Genomic DNA, 21,977 nt, shown 5'->3' with positions numbered 1-21,977 from the left:
CACCTTACATTCCACTGTAGCGAGTACCCCCTGATTGTTTATGTACGCGACCGTAACCTGATTGTTCAAGAGTATTTTCATTTGGTGGCGTCGTAGGAGAGGCAGTAGACCCTTTAGTGCGTTATCTGCGGCAAGAAGCTCCCATATTCTTGAGGAGCCCTTTCTTTCTTCTTCTGACCATGTACCCTGGACTAGATGGCTGTCCAAATGAGCGCCCCATCCTTTGGGACTAGCATCTGTCATGACTACTCTGGTGATGTGGAGAACCCAAGTTACACCCTCCCGGACTGACCCTATTGTCAACCCCCAATGTAGCGAGTGTATTACCTCTTGAGGAAGTGTCAGCTTGCCTTCTAGATAAACTTGTAAGGACCACTCGCTTTCTAGGATGTGCCACTGTAACTCCCTTGTGTGGAACTGGGCCCAATTTACTGCCGGGATACAGGAGGTGAGGGAACCCAATAGTACAGTGTCCATTTTAGGACATGATCAGATATCAAAATTAAAAATCAGAATGATGTCAGTTTGAGGCTAAATACCCTGTCTGACAAGTGATGTGATTCTGACAAGTGATCCTGATAAGTGACTTTTACAACTGTAATAATAAAAAGTCACTGTTTGCTGATGGGACTTGAACCCAAAATTCTGTGTCCAGAAGGCAGTGCACTAACCACTGATCTATAAACTCAGTTGAGGAAACCTAGAAGTTATATTTGGTTATATGATTTTCAGTGCAAACCTGTCTGAAACTGATTGGGACTTTCAGAAATACCTTCTGCAAGCAAAATTCAAATGATGTTTGATTTTGATGTGTGAGTCTGATTCAGTGTCACTTTCTTCAAACATCAGAATAGGAATCATAATGACTTTTAGTAACCTGAGTATTTTCATGGTTGATCTCATAAGTAGTGTTGAGCATTCCGATACTGAAATATCGGGTATCGACCGATATTCGCTGTATCGGAGTTCCGATACCGAGTTCCGATACTTTTACAATATCGAATACCGGAATCGGAAGTTCACATAATGCCTGCGCTCTGCAGTGTCTCTGAAGGATGACAAGCTGGATGGCAGTGCTCAGCTGCGATCCAGCCTGTCATCAGAATGCCATCCCAGCGTGGGAGAATTCTCCTGCTCAAGCGCTGACATTACATTATCTCCCTTACATTACAAATAAATGAAATAGCAGGAATTAATATTTTTTTAAGACGTTAATGCCACAGCCATGGTGGTTGTGGCATTACAGTGGTTGCCCAAATCGATGGGAACAGTGCTCACAGTGAAACATGAAAAGCCGGCAATTCATCAGCGGCATATACCGTTACCCGACAATTTAGAACAGAAAGAATAGAGCTTCACACATAGATTAGATAGATAGAAACATGTCAGTCACATATATAAGAAGTACAGTGACAGTGTTGGTTACTGTACTTGTCATTTAGTGTAAAGGATTTATTTAAAAAAATAATAGTGTTTTCATGCACCGTCTCTTTAAAAAAGCCGGCCGGCAATTCAGCATCGGTAGCCGACAATTTAGAACAGAAATATAGAGCATCACACATAGATTAGATAGATAGAAACATGTCAGTCACATATATAATAAGTATAGTGACAGTTTTGGTTACTGTACTTGTCATTTAGTGTTAAAATAAAGGATTTATTATTAAAAAAATTGGCGTGGGGTTCCCCTTAATTTTAGGCTCTAGCGGAGGTTAAGCAGACGGCTGGGGCAGATGTTTGAAGCCTGGGAAGGGGGTAATACCCACGGAGCTTCCCAGGCTACTAATATCAGCCCCCAGCTGAATACATAGCCTTTACTAGCTATTAAAATGGGGGACCCCCAAAAAAAATGACGTGGGGTCCCCCCTAATGTAATAGCTAGCAAAGGCTAGGCAGACAGCTGGGGGCTGATATTAATAGCCCAGGAAGGGAGCCATGAATATTGGCCCCCTCCCAGGCTAGAAACACCAGCCGTCAGCCGCCCCAGAAATGGCGCATTCATAGGATGCGCCAATTCTGGCACTTAGCCTCGCTCTTCCACGCTGCCCTGGTGCGGTGGCAGGGGGTAATAGGGTTGGGGTTGATGTCAGCTTATAATGCCAGCTGACATCAAGCCCAGGTTAGTAATGGAGAGGCGTCTATAAGACACCCCCATTACTAACCCCATAGTCAAAGTTAAAAAAAACACAAACACCCAGAATAAAGTCCTTTAATTGAAATAAAGACACAATCCTTTATTGTTCTAAATTAAACCATACTTACCATCACGCCCATTCCAGCTGAAGCCAACGATCTCCTGCAATAAAAGAAAAATAATAAAGCAACCTCATCCTTACCTTTCCATGGTTCCCACGACAGCTTCAGCTCTGCTACATCGAGATGACAGGCTGGACCGCAGCAGAACGCTGCCATCCAGCCTGTCATCCCGCAGACACTGAGAAGCGCAGGCTTGCTTGCGCTGCTCAGCGTCTCTCTGTGACGACATCCAGATGAGCCAAGTTCATGTCCAATGAACTCGGCTCACCTCATGCACGTCACTGACAGCGTGGGAAAATTCTCACGCTGAAGCGCTGATTGCAGGAGAATTTTCCCACGCTGTCAGTGACGTGCAGGAGGTGAGCTGAGTTCATTGGACATAAGCTCACCTCATGCACATCACTGACAGCGTGGGAGAATTCTCCTGCACTCAGCACTTCAGCGTGAGAATTTTCCCACGCTGTCAGTGACGTGCATGAGGTGAGCCGAGTTCATTGGACATGACCTCGGCTCATCTGGATGCCGTCACAGCGAGACAGTGAGGAGCGCAAGCATGCCTGCGCTTCTCAGTGTCTGCGGGATGACAGACTGGATGGCAGCGTTCTGCTGCGGTCCAGCCAGTCATCTCGATGTAGCAGAGCTGAAGCTGTCGTGGGAACCATGGAAAGGTAAGGATGAATTTGGTTTATTATTTTTCTTTTATTGCAGGAGATCGTTGGCTTCAGCTGGAATGGGTGTGATGGTAAGTATGGTTTAATTTAGAACAATAAAGAATTGTGTCTTTATTTCAATTAAAGGACTTTATTCTGGGTGTTGTGTTTTTTTTAAATACTTTACTAGAAATTCATGGCGGTCATGTCTAATACTGGCGTGACCCCATGAATTTTGGGCTTGGGGCCAGCTGATAATACCAAGCTGGCCCTAACCCCTTTATTACCCAGTGAGCCACCGCACCAGGGCCCTGGATGAGTTGGGTACAGCGCCAGAAGATGGCGCTTCTATGAACGCGCCATTTTCCGGGGTGGCTGCGGACTGCAATTTGTAGCGGGGGGGGGCCCAGAAAGCTTGGGCCTCCCTGCGCTGCAGATTCCAGCCCCCAGCTGCCTAGTTGTACCTGGCTGGACACAAAAATAGGGCGAAGCCCCACGTACTTTTTTTTTAATTATTTCATGAAATTCATGAAATAATTAAGAAAAAAAGGCTTTCCCTATATTATTGTGTCCGGCCAGGTACAAATAGGCAGCTGGTGGATGGGGGCAGCCCGTTCCTGCCTGCTGTACCTGGCTGGACACAAATATAGTGCGAAGCCCCACTTCAATTTTTTTAAATTATTTCAGGAAATTCATGAAATAATTAAAAAAAAATTGACGTGGGGCTTCGCACTATATTTGTGTCCAGCCAGGTACAGCAGGCAGGAACGGGCTGCCCCCAACCACCAGCTGCCTATTTGTACCTGGCCGGACACAACAATATAGGGAAGCCCTTTTTTTCTTAATTATTTCATGAAATAATTTAAAGAAAATTGACGTGGGGCTTCGCCCTGTTTTTGTGTCCAGCCAGGTACAACTAGGCAGCTGGGGGCTGGAATCTGCAGCGCAGGGAGTCCCAAGCTTTCTGGGCCACCCCCGCTGCAAATTGCAGTCCGCAGCCACCCCGGAAAATGGCGCGTTCATAGAAGCGCCATCTTCTGGCGCTGTACCCAACTCATCCAGGGCCCTGATGCGGTGGCTCACTGGGTAATAAAGGGGTTAGGGCCAGCTTGGCATTATCAGCTGGCCCTAAGCCCGAAATTCATGGGGTCACGCCAATATTAGACATGACCACCATGAATTTCTAGTAAAGTATTTAAAAAAAACACAACACCCAGAAAAAAGTCCTTTAATTGAAATAAACACACAATTCTTTATTGTTCTAAATTAAACCATACTTACCATCACGCCCATTCCAGCTGAAGCCAACGATCTCCTGAAATAAAAGAAAAATAATAAAGCAACATCATCCTTACCTTTCCATGGTTCCCATGACAGCTTCAGCTCTGCTACATCAAGATGACAGGCTGCACCGCAGCAGAACGCTGCCATCCAGCCTGTCATCCCGCAGACACTGAGAAGCGCAGGCTTGCTTGCGCTCCACAGTGTCTCTCTGTGAGGGCATCCAGATGAGCCGAGTTAATGTCCAATGAACTCGGCTCACCTCATGCACGTCACTGACAGCGTGGGAAAATTCTCCTGCACTCAGCGCTTCAGCGTGGGAGAATTCTCACACTGAAGCGCTGAGTGCAGGAGAATTCTCCCACGCTGTCAGTGACGTGCAGGAGGTGAGCTGAGTTCATTGGACATGAGCTCACCTTATGCACGTCACTGACAGCGTGGGAAAATTCTCCTGCACTCAGCGCTTCAGCGTGGGAGAATTCTCACGCTGAAGCGCTGAGTGCAGAAGAATTCTCCCACGCTGTCAGTGACGTGCAGGAGGTGAGCTGAGTTCATTGGACATGAGCTCACCTTATGCACGTCACTGACAGCGTGGGAGAATTCTCCTGCACTCACCGCTTCAGCGTGAGAATTTTCCCACGCTGTCAGTGACGTGCATGAGGTGAGCCGAGTTCATTGGACATGAACTCGGCTCATCTGGATGTCGTCACAGAGAGACGCTGAGCAGCGCAAGCAAGCCTGCGCTTCTCAGTGTCTGCGGGATGAGAGGCTGGATGGCAGCGTTCTGCTGCGGTCCAGCCTGTCATCTCGATGTAGCAGAGCTGAAGCTGTCGTGGGAACCATGGAAAGGTAAGGATGAGGTTGCTTTATTATTTTTCTTTTATTGCAGGAGATCGTTGGCTTCAGCTGGAATGGGCGTGACGGTAAGTATGGTTTAATTTAGAACAATAAAGGATTGTGTCTTTATTTCAATTAAAGGACTTTATTCTGGGTGTTTGTGTTTTTTTTAACTTTGACTATGGGGTTAGTAATGGGGGTGTCTTATAGACGCCTCTCCATTACTAACCTGGGCTTGATGTCAGCTGGCATTATAAGCTGACATCAACCCCAACCCTATTACCCCCTGCCACCGCACCAGGGCAGCGTGGAAGAGCGAGGCTAAGTGCCAGAATTGGCGCATCCTATGAATGTGCCATTTCTGGGGCGGCTGACGGCTGGTGTTTCTAGCCTGGGAGGGGGCCAATATTCATGGCTCCCTTCCTGGGCTATTAATATCAGCCCCCAGCTGTCTGCCTAGCCTTTGCTAGCTATTAAATTAGGGGGGACCCCACGTCATTTTTTTTGGGGGGTCCCCCATTTTAATAGCTAGTAAAGGCTATGTATTCAGCTGGGGGCTGATATTAGTAGCCTGGGAAGCTCCGTGGGTATTACCCCCTTCCCAGGCTTCAAACATCTGCCCCAGCCGTCTGCTTAACCTCCGCTAGAGCCTAAAATTAAGGGGAACCCCACGCCAATTTTTTTAATAATAAATCCTTTATTTTAATACTAAATGACAAGTACAGTAACCAACACTATCACTGTACTTCATATATATGTGACTGACATGTTTCTATCTATCTAATCTATGTGTGAAGCTCTATTCTGTCTGTTATAAATTGTCGGGTACCGCTGCTGAATTGCCGGCCGGCTTTTTTAAAGAGACGGTGCATGAAAACACTATTATTTTTTTTGATAAATCCTTTACGCTAAATGACAAGTACAGTAAGCAACACTGTCACTGTACTTCGTATATATGTGGCTGACATGTTTCTATCTATCTAATCTATGTGTGAAGCTCTATTCTGTCTGTTATAAATTGTCGGGTACCGCTGCTGAATTGCCGGCCGGCTTTTTTAAAGAGATGGTGCATGAAAACACTATTATTTTTTTTGATAAATCCTTTACGCTAAATGACAAGTACAGTAAGCAGCACTTTCACTGTACTTCGTATATATGTGGCTGACATGTTTATATCTATCTAATCTATGTGTGAAGCTCTATTCTTTCGGTTCTAAATTGTCGGGTACAGGTGTATGCCGCTGCTGAATTGCCGGCTTTTCATGTTTCACTGTTGGCACTGTTCCCATCGATTTGGGCAATCACTGTAATGCCACAACCACCATGGCTGTGGCATTACAGTGAGTGGCAGACAATCCCTGCATGATTGGTGCTCTAAATAGCGCCAGACATGCAGGACACGCTTTTGGTGCACGAACAGTTATCGAACATAACCTCGAACAGCCGAATTTTTTGCAAATCGTTCGGGTTCGTCGAACAACTCGAACACCGCCCAAAACAGCTCGAATTTGAGATTGGCGAACAGTTCTAGTCGAACACCGCTCATCTCTACTGTTCACGCCTGTCTGCAAGGTCTGTGTGTGAGTGCAGCTCACGCTGTAGTGTGTGCTTCAGCCACGTCTGGTTGTAGTGCACTCAGCGTGCGTCACTGCCTCATACATTGTCCATTTTTGCTAATTGATCATTTTTCCTGATTTCTCCTATTAGTGTGGTGCTTCCATCCGTATTCAGCTACATTGGTTCCAAACACACTATATAGGAGTAGATAGAGGAGCCTTTCTGCAGCATTGTGCCCTGCAGCCCCAGCCAGATTAGTATTAGCCGATTTTTTGTAGCCTCATCTATTGCATTGTAGGTTACCTTCCTACATTGTAATAGCTGCAAAAAGTTTGTGATACTATCGGTATTACATCTTTGGGCACATCCAGTGTCTTTTTGTGACAAAAAAACCCTAAATAAAGTTCACCAAACACTCCACTTTACAGTTGTGTAGGCCACATTAGCTCATATTAAAGTCTAGTCCACACTTTATAAAATTAGTGTTTCTTATACCTGTTAGCAGCTGTTCAGGAATAAGCACACTAAGCCCTTAGTACTTTTCTGCCTATCTTTATCAGTCTACCAAGATGAAGAAGGCAGGGAGTAAAGCCCCCGTCTCACATAGCGAGATCGCTAGCGAGATCGCTGCTGTGTCACGGTTTTGGTGACGCAACAGCGACCTCACCAGCGATGTCGCTATGTGTGACACTTTGCAACGATCAGGCCCCTGCTGTGAGGTCGCTGATCGCTGCAAAGTGTCCTGGACCATTTTTTGGTCGTTGCTCTCCCGCTGGTCAGCACACATCGCTGTGTGTGACCAGCGGGAGCAGCGATCAGGCTGGTAACTATGGTAAACATCGGGTTACTAGGGTCACACGCGCACCTAGTAACCCATTGTTTATCATGGTTACGAGCCTGCTAAAGTGAGCGGTAACCTCCCGCTCACTGTAGCAGAGTGGTAACCATGATAAACAACGGGTTACTAGGAGAGCGTGTGTCCCTAGTAACCCGATGTTTACCATAGTTACCAGCCTGCTCCTGCTTCAGCAGGCTGGTAACCAGGAGCAGGACATCGTGGAAAAATTCTTTCCACGATGTCGCTGCTCCCCTGATCGCTGGTGAGCCTGCCTGTTTGACAGCTCACCAGCGACCAAATAGCGACGCAGCAATGATCCCTGACAGATCATATCGTTGTCGGGATCGTTGCAGCGTCGCTAAGTGTGACGGGGCCTTACGGCATGTGGTCGTGGTCGTGGGCGTGGAGTTTCTGCAGGGAGAGGACGTGAGGATTCTGTGTCTGCAGGGAGAGGATGTGGGGATTCTGTGCCTGCTGCGGGCACCAGTGACTCAGCATCCCACAGTTTTACCAGGGAACAGTCCTTTATGCGCAGCTTTGTAGGAGCTAGCCGTACCACACTGCTGCGGGAGGACCAAATTGAAGCGGTTGTCGGATGGATGGCAGCTAACGCATCGACTTCAATTAGTTCCAGATCCTCTCAGGTCCTGAGCACTGAAGAGCACCCATCAGTCTCTTCACCACCTGCCAAATTGCCCAGGCAGTCAGAGAGCCCTGGACAGGAGCCATCTCTACTTCTGTTCTCTGAATCTCTTGGCTTGGAAAGAGGGGGCCAGCCAAGCAGAATTCGAGAATTTGAAGAAGAGGTAGTATGCAGTGATGCGCAACCATTTTGTCTCTCTGAATCTGAAGAGGCGGGTGGGCCAGTGCCTATGGTCAGCAGCACACCTCAGTACGCAACTGATGATGAGACTCAGGTGCCACTTTCTGGTGCGTACTGTGCTGTCGAGACTACCCAGGAGAAGCAGTTGTTTGAAGAGGGTGGTGTAGATGATGAGGTCCTTGACCCATCATGGCATGAGGAACAGGAAGGTGGTGGGAGCAGCTCTGAGGAAGAGATTCCCCGAATGGCCCAAAAAGGAGGGAGAGGGAGGGGGCAGACTTGGTTGCCTGTAGCCTCCACTTCGGCACCCATTAGGAGCATGGCTCTTCCAAAATCCTAAGCGGGCGCTCCCAAGACTTGCAGTGCCAGGTCCTTTTTTGACACAGTTGCAGATGACATTTGCTTTGTCAAATGCAAGCTGTGTAATCAGAAGGTGATAAGAGGGAAAAGTGTCAGCAATCTCAATACCACAAATATGTGGAAACATGTGAGAACCAAGCACGTGGTGGAGCTACAAAAACACACTGAAGACCTAGGCCAACCTACAGCGCCACCTACCACCTCTTCAGCTCGTGTTGTAACCTCTTCCTTCAGCTCACACACAGCTGGTTCGGCTTCCTCACAGGATCGCCATGGAAGAATCTCTGGCACCGTTGTACAGAGACAGAGTGTAATTCCACCCACAGCACCACTTTCCCAGTCATCCTCACACTCCCAGGCCAGTCTACAGCCATTGTTTGCACAAGCATGGGAGAAAAGGCGCCCATACTCGGCAAACCACCCCCAAGCTCAGGCTCTGAATGCTGGCATTGCTAAATTACTGGCCCTTGAAATGCTATCATTCAGGCTGGTGGAGACTGACACCTTCCGTAACTTTATGGCATTGGCAGTCCCACAATACAACGTGCCCAGCCGCATTTATTTCAGCAGGCAAGCCGTCCCTGCCCTGCAACAGCATGTGGAGGGAAAAATTAAACATGCGCTACAAAACGCCGTCAGTAGCAAGGTCCACCTGACCACCGATGCGTGAGCCAGTAAGCATGGACAGGGACGATAACTTTCCCTCACTGCCCATTGGGTAAATGTTGTGGAGCCGGGTACAGAACTTGAGAGTGGCGCTGTATGTGTTCTGCCAACTCCAAGGATTGCAGGAATCCAGTCTGTACACATTGACTCCTCCTCATACTCCAGTTCCTCTGAATCAGCGCTGCAGGAGCCGTCACGGTCTACCTCCACATCGACCCGTGAACGGTTGCCTGTTATGATGACCGATATGAGCACAGCCGTGGCCAAACGTCAACAGGCCGTATTAAAATTAATTTCTTTGGGGAATCGAAGCCACACAGCGCAGGAGCTCTGGAATGCCATCAAGCAGCAGAGCGACGTGTGGTTTGTGCCAGCGAATCTCCAGCCAGGCATGGTAGTGTGTGACAATGGCCGTAATCTGGTGGCAGCTCTGGGCCTAGGCAACCTCACTCACATCCCATGTCTGGCACATGTGCTCAACTTGGTCGTGCAGAGTTTTTTGAGGGACTATCCGGATCTTGATGAACTGCTTCACAAGGTCCGCATAGAGTGCGCTCACTTGCGGCGTTCCAGCAAAGCAAGATCGCGCATTGCAGCTCTGCAGCGCCGATTATGTCTTCCGGAACATCGCATCATATGTAACCTACCCACCAGGTGGAATTCAACGTTACATATGTTGGAGAGATTGCGTGAGCAGCAGGCAGCAGTAATGGAGTACCAGCTACAGCAGACGCAAACAAGTCGCAGTGCGCGCCATTCACACTTCACCACCACTGAGTGGGCCTCTATGAAGGACATTTGCCACGTTTTGCGTGCCTTCGATTATTCCACGCGGATGGCGAGTGCAGATGATGCACTAGTCAGCATGACTATCCCCCTTATCTGCCTGCTTGAAAAAACACTGCAAGCACTAAGGGACGAGGTTTTGGAAGAGGTGGAGGATGAGGAGTCACAAATGCCATCTGCTTCTCTACAGTCTGCGCAACGTGGTTCCTCACAAAGGCCAAGGCAGGGGACACTTTGTGAGGAGGATGAGGAGGAGTCAATGGAGGAGGAAGACATCTGTCCAGAGGAGGGAGGTACACAATCTCTAGTAGTCAGTATCTAGAGCGAGGATGGGGTGATGCAGAGCAGGCAGAGATCACGCCTCAAGCAGGGGACAGCGTTACTTGGCCAGTTGGCAGTCTGCAGCACATGGTTGATTTCATGCTGCAGTGCCTGAGAAACGACCGCAGCATCGCCCACAATCTCAACACGGCTGATTATTGGGTGTCCACCCTCCTAGATCCTCGCTACTGGGACAACTTACAAAGCCTCATAACACCGTTGAACCGGGAGCGTAAAATGAGGGAGTACCAAGACGCACTGGTGCATTCCATCGTGTTCTCCATTCCAACCGAGAGCAGTGCTGCTAGTGCTTTACAAAGCAGCTCAGTGCGTCGAGGCAGTGGAGGAAGCTCTGCACAAAGAGGGAGCAGAAGCAGCGCCTCAGCAGAAGGCAAGACCAGTATGGCCCAAATGTGGCAAAGTTTTGTGTCCCCGCCGCCACAAATGTCTACACCATCACAGACGGCTCCAGTCAGCAGGAGGCAACGTTTCCGGCAGATGGTGACAGACTACATGTCTTGCCCTGTCAGTGTACTCCCAGACGGCTCTTCCCCCCTTCAAGTTTTGGGTCTGTAAGCTGGATACATGGCCAGAGCTTAGCCAGTATGCATTGGAGGTGCTAGCTTGCCCTGCTGCTAGTGTATTATCCGAACGGGTCTTTAGTGCCGCAGGTGGTGTACTAACAGACCGTCGCATGCGACTATCCTCCGATAACGTTGACCGGCTTACTTTTCTCAAAATGAACAAGGCCTTGATCTCGCATGAATTTGCCAGTCCTCTTCCAGAATAAATAATTGATTGGCAACAGTATCCAGGTCTCCTGTTGTGTTCATGTTTCTACCACCTGAACTGTAATCCCTGAGCTCCAACACCGCCAGTTGCTGCTCAGAAGTGCCGTCTGCACAGTCAACGCTTGCTCCATTGTTATTGGGGTTCAGTAACGTCAGCTGATCCCCAGCTGTGTGTCCGGCAAATTCTCCTGCTCTGTCCACATCCACTGTACTACTGATTTAAAACTTGCTCCAATTACACCTCTGGCTCCTCTGTTTTTAGTATTTACCCTGGGCTCCAATACCGCTAGCTGCTGCTCAGAAGTGCCATCTGCACAGTCAACGCTTGCTCCAGTGTTATTGGGGTTCAGTAACGTCAGCTGATCCCCAGCTGTGTGTCCGGCAAATTCTCCTGCTCTGTCCACATCCACTGTACTACTGATTGAAAACTTGTTCCAATTACACCTCTGGCTCCTCTGTTTTTAGTATTTACCCTGGGCTCCAATACAGCTAGTTGCTGCTCAGAAGTGCCGTCTGCACAGTCAACGCTTGCTCCAGTGTTATTGGGGTTCAGTAACATCAGCCGTTCCCCTGCTGTGCGTACGGCAATTTCTCCTGCTCTGTCCACATTCACACTACTACAGATTTTAAAGTTGCTCCAATTATACCTCTGGCTCCTCTGTTTTCAGTATTATCCCTGAGCTCCAACACCGCCAGTTGGCGCTCAGAAGGGCTGTATGCACAGTCAACACTTGCTAACGTGTTATTGGGGTTCAGTAACGTCAGCTGTTCCCCTACTGTACGTACGGCAATTTCTCCTGCTCTGTCCACATTCACACTACTACAGATTTTAAAGTTGCTCCAATTACACCTCTGGCTCCTCTGTTTTTAGTATTTACCCTGGGCTCCAATACCGCTAGTTGCTGCTCAGAAGTGCCATCTGCACAGTCAACGCTTGCTCCAGTGTTATTGGAGTTCAGTAACGTCAGCTGTTCCCCTGCTGTGCATAAGGCAATTTCTCCTGCTCTGTCCACATTCACACTACTACAGATTTAAAACTTGCTCCAATTACACCTCTGGCTCCTCTGTTTTCAGTATTATCCCAGAGCTCCAACACCGCCAGTTGGCGCTCATAAGTGCTGTCTGCACAGTCAACACTTGCTGCCATGTTATTGGGGTTCAATAACGTCACCTGTTCCCCTGCTGTGCGTACGGCAATTTCTCCTGCTCCGTCCACATTCACACTACTACTGATTTTAAACTTGCTCCAATTAGGCCTCTGGCTCCACTCTGTTTTTAGTATTTACCCTGGGTTCCAGCACCGCCAGCTGTTTCCCAGCAGTGTCTTTGGCACGGGTGCTAACTCCTGCCACGCCTGGTTCCAGCACGCCAGCTGTTTCCGGGTAGTGTCAACGTCACTTTGCCTCCAATGCGTTGTGCTGTCGTGTTGCGGTCGGGTTAGCCGACTCTATGGTGCCTGCAGTTTAGGTGACTCCTTAGTGGGCTGTGGGATCTGGCAATGAAGGCTTGTTCCATATTGCCAATAAGACAAGCACCCCCTGTAGGACTGTGGGTTTCGGTAACTCAGGCCGGCTCGCGGCTTTGCAACTTTTTTTTTCATGGGTACCTTCTGCTACCCTTCCGAGTTCCAGTACCGTCAGCTGGTTCTCGGCAGTGCCTTTGGCTTAGGTGCCTCCTTCTTGGTATCCCAGTTCCGCCAACATCTGCTGGTTCTTGGTAGTGCTTTCTCTCACAGGTACCTCCTGCTTAGTAACCGAGTTCCAGTACCTTCAGCTGGTCCTCGGTAGTTCCATTGGCTCTTGTACCTTCTGCTACCCATCCGAGTTCCAGTACCGTCAGCTGGTTCTCGGCAGTGTCTTTGGCACGGGTACTCCCTCCTGCCCAGCCTGGTTACAGCACTCCAGCTGTTTCCGGGTAGTGTCAACGTCACTTTGCCTCCAATGCGTTGTCCTGTCGTGTTGCGGTCGGGTTAGCCGACTCTATGGTGCCTGCAGTTTAGGTGACTCCTATGTGGGCTGCGGGATCTGGCAATGAAGGCTGGTTCCATAGTGCCAATAGGACAAGCACCCCCTGTATGACTGTGGGTTTCGGTAACTCAGGCCGGCTCACGGCCTTGCAACTTTTTTTTTCATGGGTACCTTCTGCTACCCATCCGGGTTCCAGTACCGTCAGCTCGTTCTCGGCAGTGCCTTTGGCTTAGGTGCCTCCTTCTCGGTATCCAAGTTCCACCAACGTCTGCTGATCCTTGTTAGTGCTTTCTGGCACAGTTACCTCCTGCTTAGTAACAGAGTTCCAGTACCGTCAGCTGGTCCTCGGTAGTTCCATTGGCTCTTGTACCTTCTGCTACCCATCCGAGTTCCAGAACCGTCAGCTGGTCCTTGGTAGTTCCATTGGCTCTTGTACCTTCTGCTACCCATCCGGGTTCCAGTACCGTCAGCTGGTCCTCGGTAGTTCCATTTGCTCTAGTACCTTCTACTACCCATCCGGGTTCCAGTACCTTCAGCTGGTTCTCGGCAGTGTCTTTGGCATGGGTACTCCCTCCTGCCCAGCCTGGTTACAGCACGCCAGCTGTTTCCGGGTAGTCTCAACATCACTTTTCCTCCAATGCATTGTCCTGTCGTGTTGCGGTCGGGTTAGCCGACTCTGTGGTGCCTGCAGTTTAGGTGACTCCTATGTGGGCTGCGGGATCTGGCAATGAAGGCTGGCTCCATAGTGCCAATAGGACAAGCACCCCCTGTAGGACAGTGGGTTTCGGTAACTCAGGCTGGCTCGTGGCCTTGCAACTTTTTTTTTCATGGGTACCTTCTGCTACCCATCCGGGTTCCAGTACCGTCAGCTGGTTCTCGGCAGTGCCTTTGGCTTAGGTGCCTCCTTCTCGGCATCCAAGTTCCACCAACGTCTGCTGGTCCTTGGTAGTGTTTTCTGGCACAGGTACCTCCTGCTTAGTAACCGAGTTCCAGTACCGTCAGCTGGTCCTCAGTAGTTCCATTGGCTTTTGTACCTTCTGCTACCCATCCAGATTCCAGTACCATCAGCTGGTTCTCGGCAGTTCCTCAGCCTTCTTGTACCTTCTGCTACATTTCCAAGTTCAAGCTTTTTGAAAAGGTTCTTGGTAATCACTCTGGATCTCCCTGACGAGGACTCTGAAGACGAGGACCCTGAAGACCACCCCGAAGAAGACAAGGACCCCGAAGACGAGGACCCTGAAGACGAGGACCCTGAAGACCAACCCAAAGAAGACGAGGACCCTGAAGACGAGGACCCTGAAGAGGACGACCCTGAAGACCACCCCGAAGAAGGCGAGGACCCCGAAGAGGAGGACCCTGAAGACGAGGACCCTGAAGACGAGGACCCTGAAGACCACCCCGAAGAAAACGAGGACCCCGAAGACGACGACCCTGAAGACGACAACCCTGAAGACCACCTCAAAGAAGACGAGGACCCCGAAGACGAGGACCCCGAAAATGACGACCCTGAAGATGACGACCCTGAAGAAGTCATCCCTACTTTTTGGGTATCGGTCCGATCCAATCCGATCCTATATTTCCCGATATCGGAAGGTATCGCTCAACACTACTCATAAGACAAGAAAAGCTGTTAGCTGATATCAATTGGCTGGATTGCTCAATGGTAAGGCAACAGTCTCTGAAACTACAGTGTCAAGAGTTCAAATCCCAATAGGAGTATTGTTTTTTTTTAATTATGCCTATTTAGCACACAAACTATTATTACTATTATTATTATCCTTTCAAACCAAAACTATGTGACACAGATGCCTTACCATTAATTTATAGGTTCATTATTTGATTATTTAGGTAGTGATATATAATAATAATTACATAGCGAAAGTTAATTGGGAGTTTGCAGCCAGTTCTTGGGTGGATGGAAAGAAAAATTTACAAAAAAGGAATGTTATCATTAGACCCCTTTAAGAAATTATGCAAATGTACAGTCAATTGGAAATAGATATGTAGTAAATTAGTGCCTCCCAAGTTATTTTGGCTATGAAATTTACCATGCAAATAGACAGCGTGTCTGAAACTCTTAGCACTTCAGGGTGACAATACGAATGTCAGATATTAAAACTAAAACACCCCTATAGTTTGTGTGCTAAATTGGCATAATTAAAAAAAAAAAAAAAAAATCCCTATTGGGATTTGAACTCTGACACTGTAGCTTCAGAGGCTGATGCCTTACCATTGAGATATCAACTCAAGTGATAGTAACTAGCAGTTTTTCTTGTCTTATTAGATCAACCATGAAAATACTCAGGGTGACTAAAAGTCATTGTGATTCTGATTCTGATGTTTGAAGAAAGTCACACATCAGACTCACACATCAAAATCAAACATCATTTGAATTTGGCTTGGAGGAGGTATTTCTGAAAGTCCCAATCAGTTTAAGACAGGTTTGCACTGAAAATCATATAACCAAATAGAACTCCTAGGTTTCATCCACTGGCTTCTGGACACAGAATTTTGGATTCATGTCTCATCAGCAAACAGTGACTTTTTTTTAATATTATTACAGTTGTAAAAGTCACTTAACAAAGTCACTTGTCAGGATCACTTGTCAGACAGGGTATTTAGCCTCAAACTGACATTATTCTGATGTTTGATTTTGATATCTGATCATGTCCTAAAATGGACACTGTACTGTCCATTTTAGGACCAATAGGGACATTGCTTTTCTGAGGGTCATTTCTGGATTCTGTATTGCTATAGAGATCAGACTGACTATCTTCTTTCTTTTTTGATCTGGTAGATGACATACTTGACGGTCTGAATCCAGCATGAGACTCAAAAAGATCTGTGTCATTTGTGGGTTTAACCTTGATTTTTCTAGGTTTAAACACCATCCTAAGTTTTTCAAGATGGTGCTTATTTCCTTCACTTGACTGTGACAGTGACTGTATGAGTTTCCTAGTATCAGGAAATTGTCCAGATAGGGAATAATCTGTTTGTTTTTTATCTCTGAGGTGGGCTGTAACCTCTGCTATTAGCTTTGTAAACACACTGTCTGCCACCACTAGGCCAAAGGGGAAGGCATTGTATTGAAAGTGTTTCCTGATTCCTCCTATTGTTACCGATACCTTGAGAAATTTCTGAAAACCTGCATGTACAGTGGGTACAGAAAGTATTCAGACTCCTTTAACTATTTCACTCTTTGTTTCATTGCAGCCATTTCGTAAATTCCAAAAAGTACATTTTTTTCTCATTAAAGTACACTCTGCACCCCATCTTGATTGAAAAAAAAACTGAAATGTATACATTTTTCCAAATTTATTAAAAAAGAAAAAATGAAATATCAGATGGTCATAAGTATTCAGACCCTTTCCTCATTGAGTATAAGCACCCTTTTGAGCTAGTTCAGCCATGAGTCTTCTTGGGAATGGTGCAACAAGTTTTTCACGCCTGGATTTGGGGATCCTCTGCCATTCCTCCTTGCAGATCCTCTCCAGTTCCGTCAGGTTGGATGGTGAATGTTGGTGGACAGCCATTTTCAGGTCTCTCCAGAGATGCTCAATTGGGTTTAGGTCAGGGCTGTAGAAATGTTTGCAAATTTATTAAAAAAGAAAAACTGAAACATCACATGGTCATAAGTATTCAGACTCTTTGTTCAGACACTCATATTTAAGTCACATACTGTCCATTTCCTTGTGATCCTTCTTGAGATGGTTCTACTTTTTCATTGGCGTCCAGCTGTGTTTAATTAAACTGATAGGACTTGATTTGGAAAGTAATTTATGTGACTTTGATCAACAAGCTGATACTCTTAGGGAGCTATTCACTAACCAATGCTACCCTAAAAGCTTAATCAAGCGTGCCTACCAAAGGACCAGGGGGCTCACACAGGAACAATGTTTGGAGCCCAGACCCCAGGACAATAAAAAGGGAACAAATGAGTTTGCAAGTAATTTTATAACTACTTTTAATTCAGCTCATTTCCCTCTAAGGAAAGTGCTACAAAAGCATTGGCACATTTTACAAAAAAGACCCTATACTGGGCCCCCTTATTTCTGACCAACCACGGGTTACTTTCAGAAGGGCACTCACTTTGAGAAACCTAATATCTCCAAGTCGCTTGAAGACCTTTGGAAGTACCTTGACAGAGCAGACCTTGAACATGCAGCCCCCTGGTCGCTTTAAATGCAAAGCAAAAAAATGTCTGTGTTGCAAATGCATTTTGCACAATACACAATTTTTCAGGTCAAGTAAAACAGAAGAAACCTACCCTTTAAAAACTTATATGACCTGTCAGACTCAATTCATAATATACCTTATTGAGTGTAAATGTGGCCTGCAGTATGTTGGTAGGACAAAGCAAACTTTACATAAAAGGCTCAATTCACACAGAGCTTACATAGCCAAAGGCTTCATGTATCATTGTCTCTTCAGACATTGTACCAATGAATATGGCAAAGACACTGCATGTATTTCTATTGTGCCAATTGAGTTTATTCCCCCTGAAACCCTTAACTGGATGGAGATCTTCAAAAAGAAGGAAATTTATTGGATCTATAGGCTAAATACTAGTAATGGGTGAGCACTAAAATGCTCGGGTGCTCGATGCTCGGGTTGAGCACATTGGAATACTCAGGTGCTCGACCCGAGCAACGAGACCAATGTAAGTCTATGGGAAACTCAAGCATTTTTCAGGCGGCTCCCCCCGGCGGTCTGCAGAGGGCCTATAAATTGCCTAAATCGATGGGAACAGTGCTCAAATGACATGGGCACAGCATGGGGAAGACCCCTGGAAGCATTTTTATGACTCCCAGGTCACTTATGTCAACAAAGTTGTCAGACGTATTACGCCACTTTTACGGACTCACAGTAAAACATACCAAACCAAAACCAAAATGGATTTTCCTGGGAAATATGTTAAGGAACATCCTTTCCATGACATGTACAATGTATATAATTCAAAATAAATAACCAAAAACACTCCTCCACACCTTGGACTATGTTCACACGTAGCGTTTTTGATGTGTTTTTGCACTTTTACATTGCATTCAACCGTGACAAATGCATTCACCAGGAAATGTCATTTTAACATTTTACAGCCTTATCTGGCCATGTGGTGTATGAGATATCATCAGACACATTGTGTTTCAATTATGAAGGAGGGACTCTGAAAGTCACAAAGCCTATTTTTATAGGGCCATCAGGCGGCCTTTACTATTCTTAAAGGGCCAGCAGTCTGCCCTCACTATTCTTAGAGAGCCATCAGCCGGCTATGTTTTATTGTTCCCATTACTAAAATGTGGGTCTCCTATAGTGTTATTGCGTATGAAGTGAGTGACAGGGCTGCCCAAAATTTGGACGCACCCCAATACCACTTAGAAAATTTTGACGCACCCCAATACTCCTTTGAAGAGATTTAGAGGAGGGCCTCCTGAAAACAATGTTCCCATTATTAGGAAGTAGGTCTCCCATTTTGTTTGCCTATGCAGTGAATGCAAGGGTTGCCAAAAATTTGGAGACACTCCAATGCCCCTTGGAAGAGACGTGGAAATCAGAGAGCCTGCAGAAAAAAAATGTACCCTTTAGTATAAAGTGGGTCTCCCATTGTGTCTGCCTATGCAGTGAATGCAAGGGTTGCCAAAAATTTGGAGGCACTCCAATGCCCCTTGGTAGAGATGTGGAGGTCAGAGGACCTCCTGAAAACAATGTTCCCATTATTAGGAAGTAGGTCTCCCTTTTTGTTTTCTTATGCAGTGAATGCAAAGGTTGCCAAAAATTTGGAGGCACTCCAATGCCCCTTGGAAGAGATGTGGAGGTCAGAGAGCCTCCAGAAAAAAATTTGCCCTTTAGTAGAAAGTGGGTTTCCCATTGTGTCTGCCTATGCAGTGAATGCAAGGGTTACCAAAACTTTGGAGGCACTCCAATGCCCCTTGGAAGAGATGTGAGGGTCGGAGGGCCTCCTGAAAACAATGTTCCCATTGTTAGAAAGTAGGTCTCCCATTGTGTTTACCTATGCAGTGAATGCAAGGGTTGCCAAAAATTTGGAGGCACTCCAATGTACCTTGGAAGAGACGTAGAGGGCCTCATGAAAAAATGTTCCCATTATTAGGAAGTGGGTCTCCAATTGTGTTCTCCTATGCAGTGAATGCAAGGGCTGCCAAAAATTGGGAAGCACTCCAATGCCCCTTGGAAAAGACGTCAAGCAGGGCCTCATAAAAAATGTTCCCATTAGAAAGGAGGGGGTCTCCTATACTTGTAATGCCCATGCACTAAGTGTATGGGCTGACAAACATTTACCCCTGGGGGGTATACATGAACATACTGTATAAAAAATGTTTTTTACAGGCATCATAAACACCCTTTAAAAATATTATGTGGGAGTTGCATCACGGACCACTGTCACTCTGGTGATATGGTGGTGGAGGATGAGGATGAGGAGAAGGAGGAGGAAAAGAGCAAATGGCTAAAATCAGGAAGCGTAAACCCATGTGTGGGTGTGAAGAGGTGCATGGGAATACACCTCCCAAAAAAAGACACTGGATTTGAGTTTATGTTATGCTTCTATCATTCCGTGGTGTTGAGAAGTCTCGCTCAATCCAGCCCTTGTTCATTTTTATAAGAGTCAGCCTATCAGCATTTTCAGTTGACAGGCGGATGCGCTTATCAGTTATAATTCCGCCAGCGGCACTAAAAGCCCGCTCTGATAAAACGCTAGCGGCAGGACTGGCGAGGACCTCCAAAGCGTAGAAAGCCAGTTCATTCCACATATCCAGCTTGGATACCTAATAATTATAAGGCACAGAGGAATCACGGAGGTTGGCAAGGTACTTACTCAGCATCTTCCCAAACTTTACACTCCTTGTGAAAGTACCCCACGTCTCAGGGCCTGTGCAATGGGAGGGGCTGAGAAAAATCTCCCAGAACTTTGAAAGTGTTCCCCTGCCTCTGCTGGATTGAAGTTGTGCCTCTCTTGCCTGTACTCCTTGGTTGTCCAACAAACTGTGACCTCTGCCGCCAGCGTTTTCAGATGGGAATTTTTTTAATAGTTTCGCAACAAGGGCCTTCTGGTTCTGCCCCATTTTGGTAGACCTGTCTGCCTCAGGAATAAGAGATATAAAGTTCTCCTTGTAGAGTGGGTCTAGAAGTGTCACCAACCAGTAATGACTGTCACCCAAAATTTTGAGAACGCGAGAGTCATGGGAAAGGCAGCATAACATAAACCAAGCCATGCACGCCAGACTGCTAACAGGCAAGACTTCCATTTCCTCACCAAGAGGATGAGTGTCCATGATCTCCTCCTCCTCTCTGTCCTCATGTCCTTCCACGCTGAACAAACGGTATGACAGTTGTGCAGGTAGTACCGTCTATAGTGCATGAAACTAGCTCCTGTTCCTCCTCCTCCTACTCTTCCTCATTGTCACCCAATCCACGTTGGGATGAGATGAGGCTGGGCTGTGTGTAATCACCTTGCATGGTTCCTTTCTTCATCTCATCGTGCCTGCAATGCATCATCTTTGATGAGCAGAGAGTGTTTCAGAAGACAGAGAAGAGGGATGGTGATGCTAATTATGGCATCGTCGCCGCTCACCATCTTGGTGGAGTCCTCAAAGTTTTGGAGGATGGTACATATGTCTGACATCCATGTCCACTACTGAGCGTTAGAACCCTCCTGTTTGCTTTTTCTATTTTGTGTTTTGCGGTCATGTGACCACCTGCCTTTATATTTCAGCTCCGCCCCTTTGGCTGTGCTGGACTTCAGTGGTGTTTGACTGGTTTGCTAGCCAGGTGCTTCTGTGCCTTTCTCTGTCAGTTCGCTTGGTCCTTCTGGGACCTCTAGTACCTTTTTGTCAGTTTATCTTTTTGTGTTCTGCAACAACTTCTCTGTTTAGGAGGTGTCCCATTTTTGTTCCAGTCCTTAGTTCCTTTAGGGACCCCTCCCCTATATGCTTTATGTCTTCGTTCAGACTAGCCGAGGACTAAGGTGGGTCTGTTCACAAGGAACAGGCAGCCCTCTACATCGTAGGGATTCAGCTTAGTCTTACTGTAGGGACAGCTTTCCCCCTTCTTTCCTTAGTACATGTTGCAGATCATAACAGTAAGTCCAGCCCAAAATACTAAAAGGAAAGAAGTTCGGGGATCAGTATGGTTTCCATCCAGGATTTGGCTCAACGCTTGCAGGGATTGTCTCTGGAGGAGGCCGAGCTCCAGCAACTCGTGAGTAGCTGTTCTGGAGCGCATTTTGTGGAACCCAAGGTAGGACTGCCTGATGTTTTCTATGGTAAACAGCAAGATTTTTTTTCCTTTAAAAATGCTTGTTTGTTACATTTTTGGGCAGAACTCAGGCGTTTGAATCAGGGGTCAGGTGATGTTGAAAATTATTGCACACACTTTAGAAGATGGGCTTCAGAAGTCAAATGGAATGATCCTGCTCTGAAATGTCTATTTCTTGCTGGTCTGAGTGAAAGAGTTAAGGATTTACTAATTGCATTCCTAGCACCTGAGACTCTGCAGGATGCCATGCAATTAGCTGTTCGTGTGGATAGGAGGCTGAGGTCCAGGCTGAATGAGGTAAAGACTCCTGTAATGCCAGGTCCTAGTCCCCAGAAAATCTGCTCAGACGGCAGAGAACTGATGGAGGTTGGGGCGATGTCACTCGGCTCTCAGGAAAGAGACCAGAGGTTTGCCGAGGGATTGTGTCTTTATTGTGGTAAAGCTGATTATTTGATTAAGTATTGTGAGCTTCGTTTAAGTAAAGAAAAAAAAAAGAGGTCAGGTACGCCCGTATTGCTTGTTTACGCTCTGCTGGAGTATTTCTTTCTAGGAGTACTACTTTGCAGGAAGATTTGA

The 21,977-nt window shown here is 46.9% G+C and overlaps 1 long non-coding RNA gene across 1 annotated transcript in view; it reads right to left on the bottom strand.

The window, feature by feature from the left end:
• Nucleotides 1–16,433: 16,433 nt before the first annotated feature.
• LOC141166066 (uncharacterized) overlaps nt 16,434–21,977 on the bottom strand; it is a 184,204-nt gene continuing 178,660 nt past the window's right edge. The window contains exon 4 of the long non-coding RNA XR_012251245.1: nt 16,434–16,709. This is a non-coding gene — a long non-coding RNA (uncharacterized lncRNA). The remainder of the gene's footprint in view (nt 16,710–21,977) is intronic.

The sequence above is a fragment of the Phyllobates terribilis genome, unplaced genomic scaffold (assembly GCF_046119375.1).
Source record: "Phyllobates terribilis strain yellow unplaced genomic scaffold, ASM4611937v1 Scaffold_1__5_contigs__length_1240528914, whole genome shotgun sequence".
NCBI classification, from domain to species: domain Eukaryota; kingdom Metazoa; phylum Chordata; class Amphibia; order Anura; family Dendrobatidae; genus Phyllobates; species Phyllobates terribilis.
Note: the sequence above shows the minus strand (reverse complement) of the source record. Positions and strands in the feature narration are given on the sequence as shown.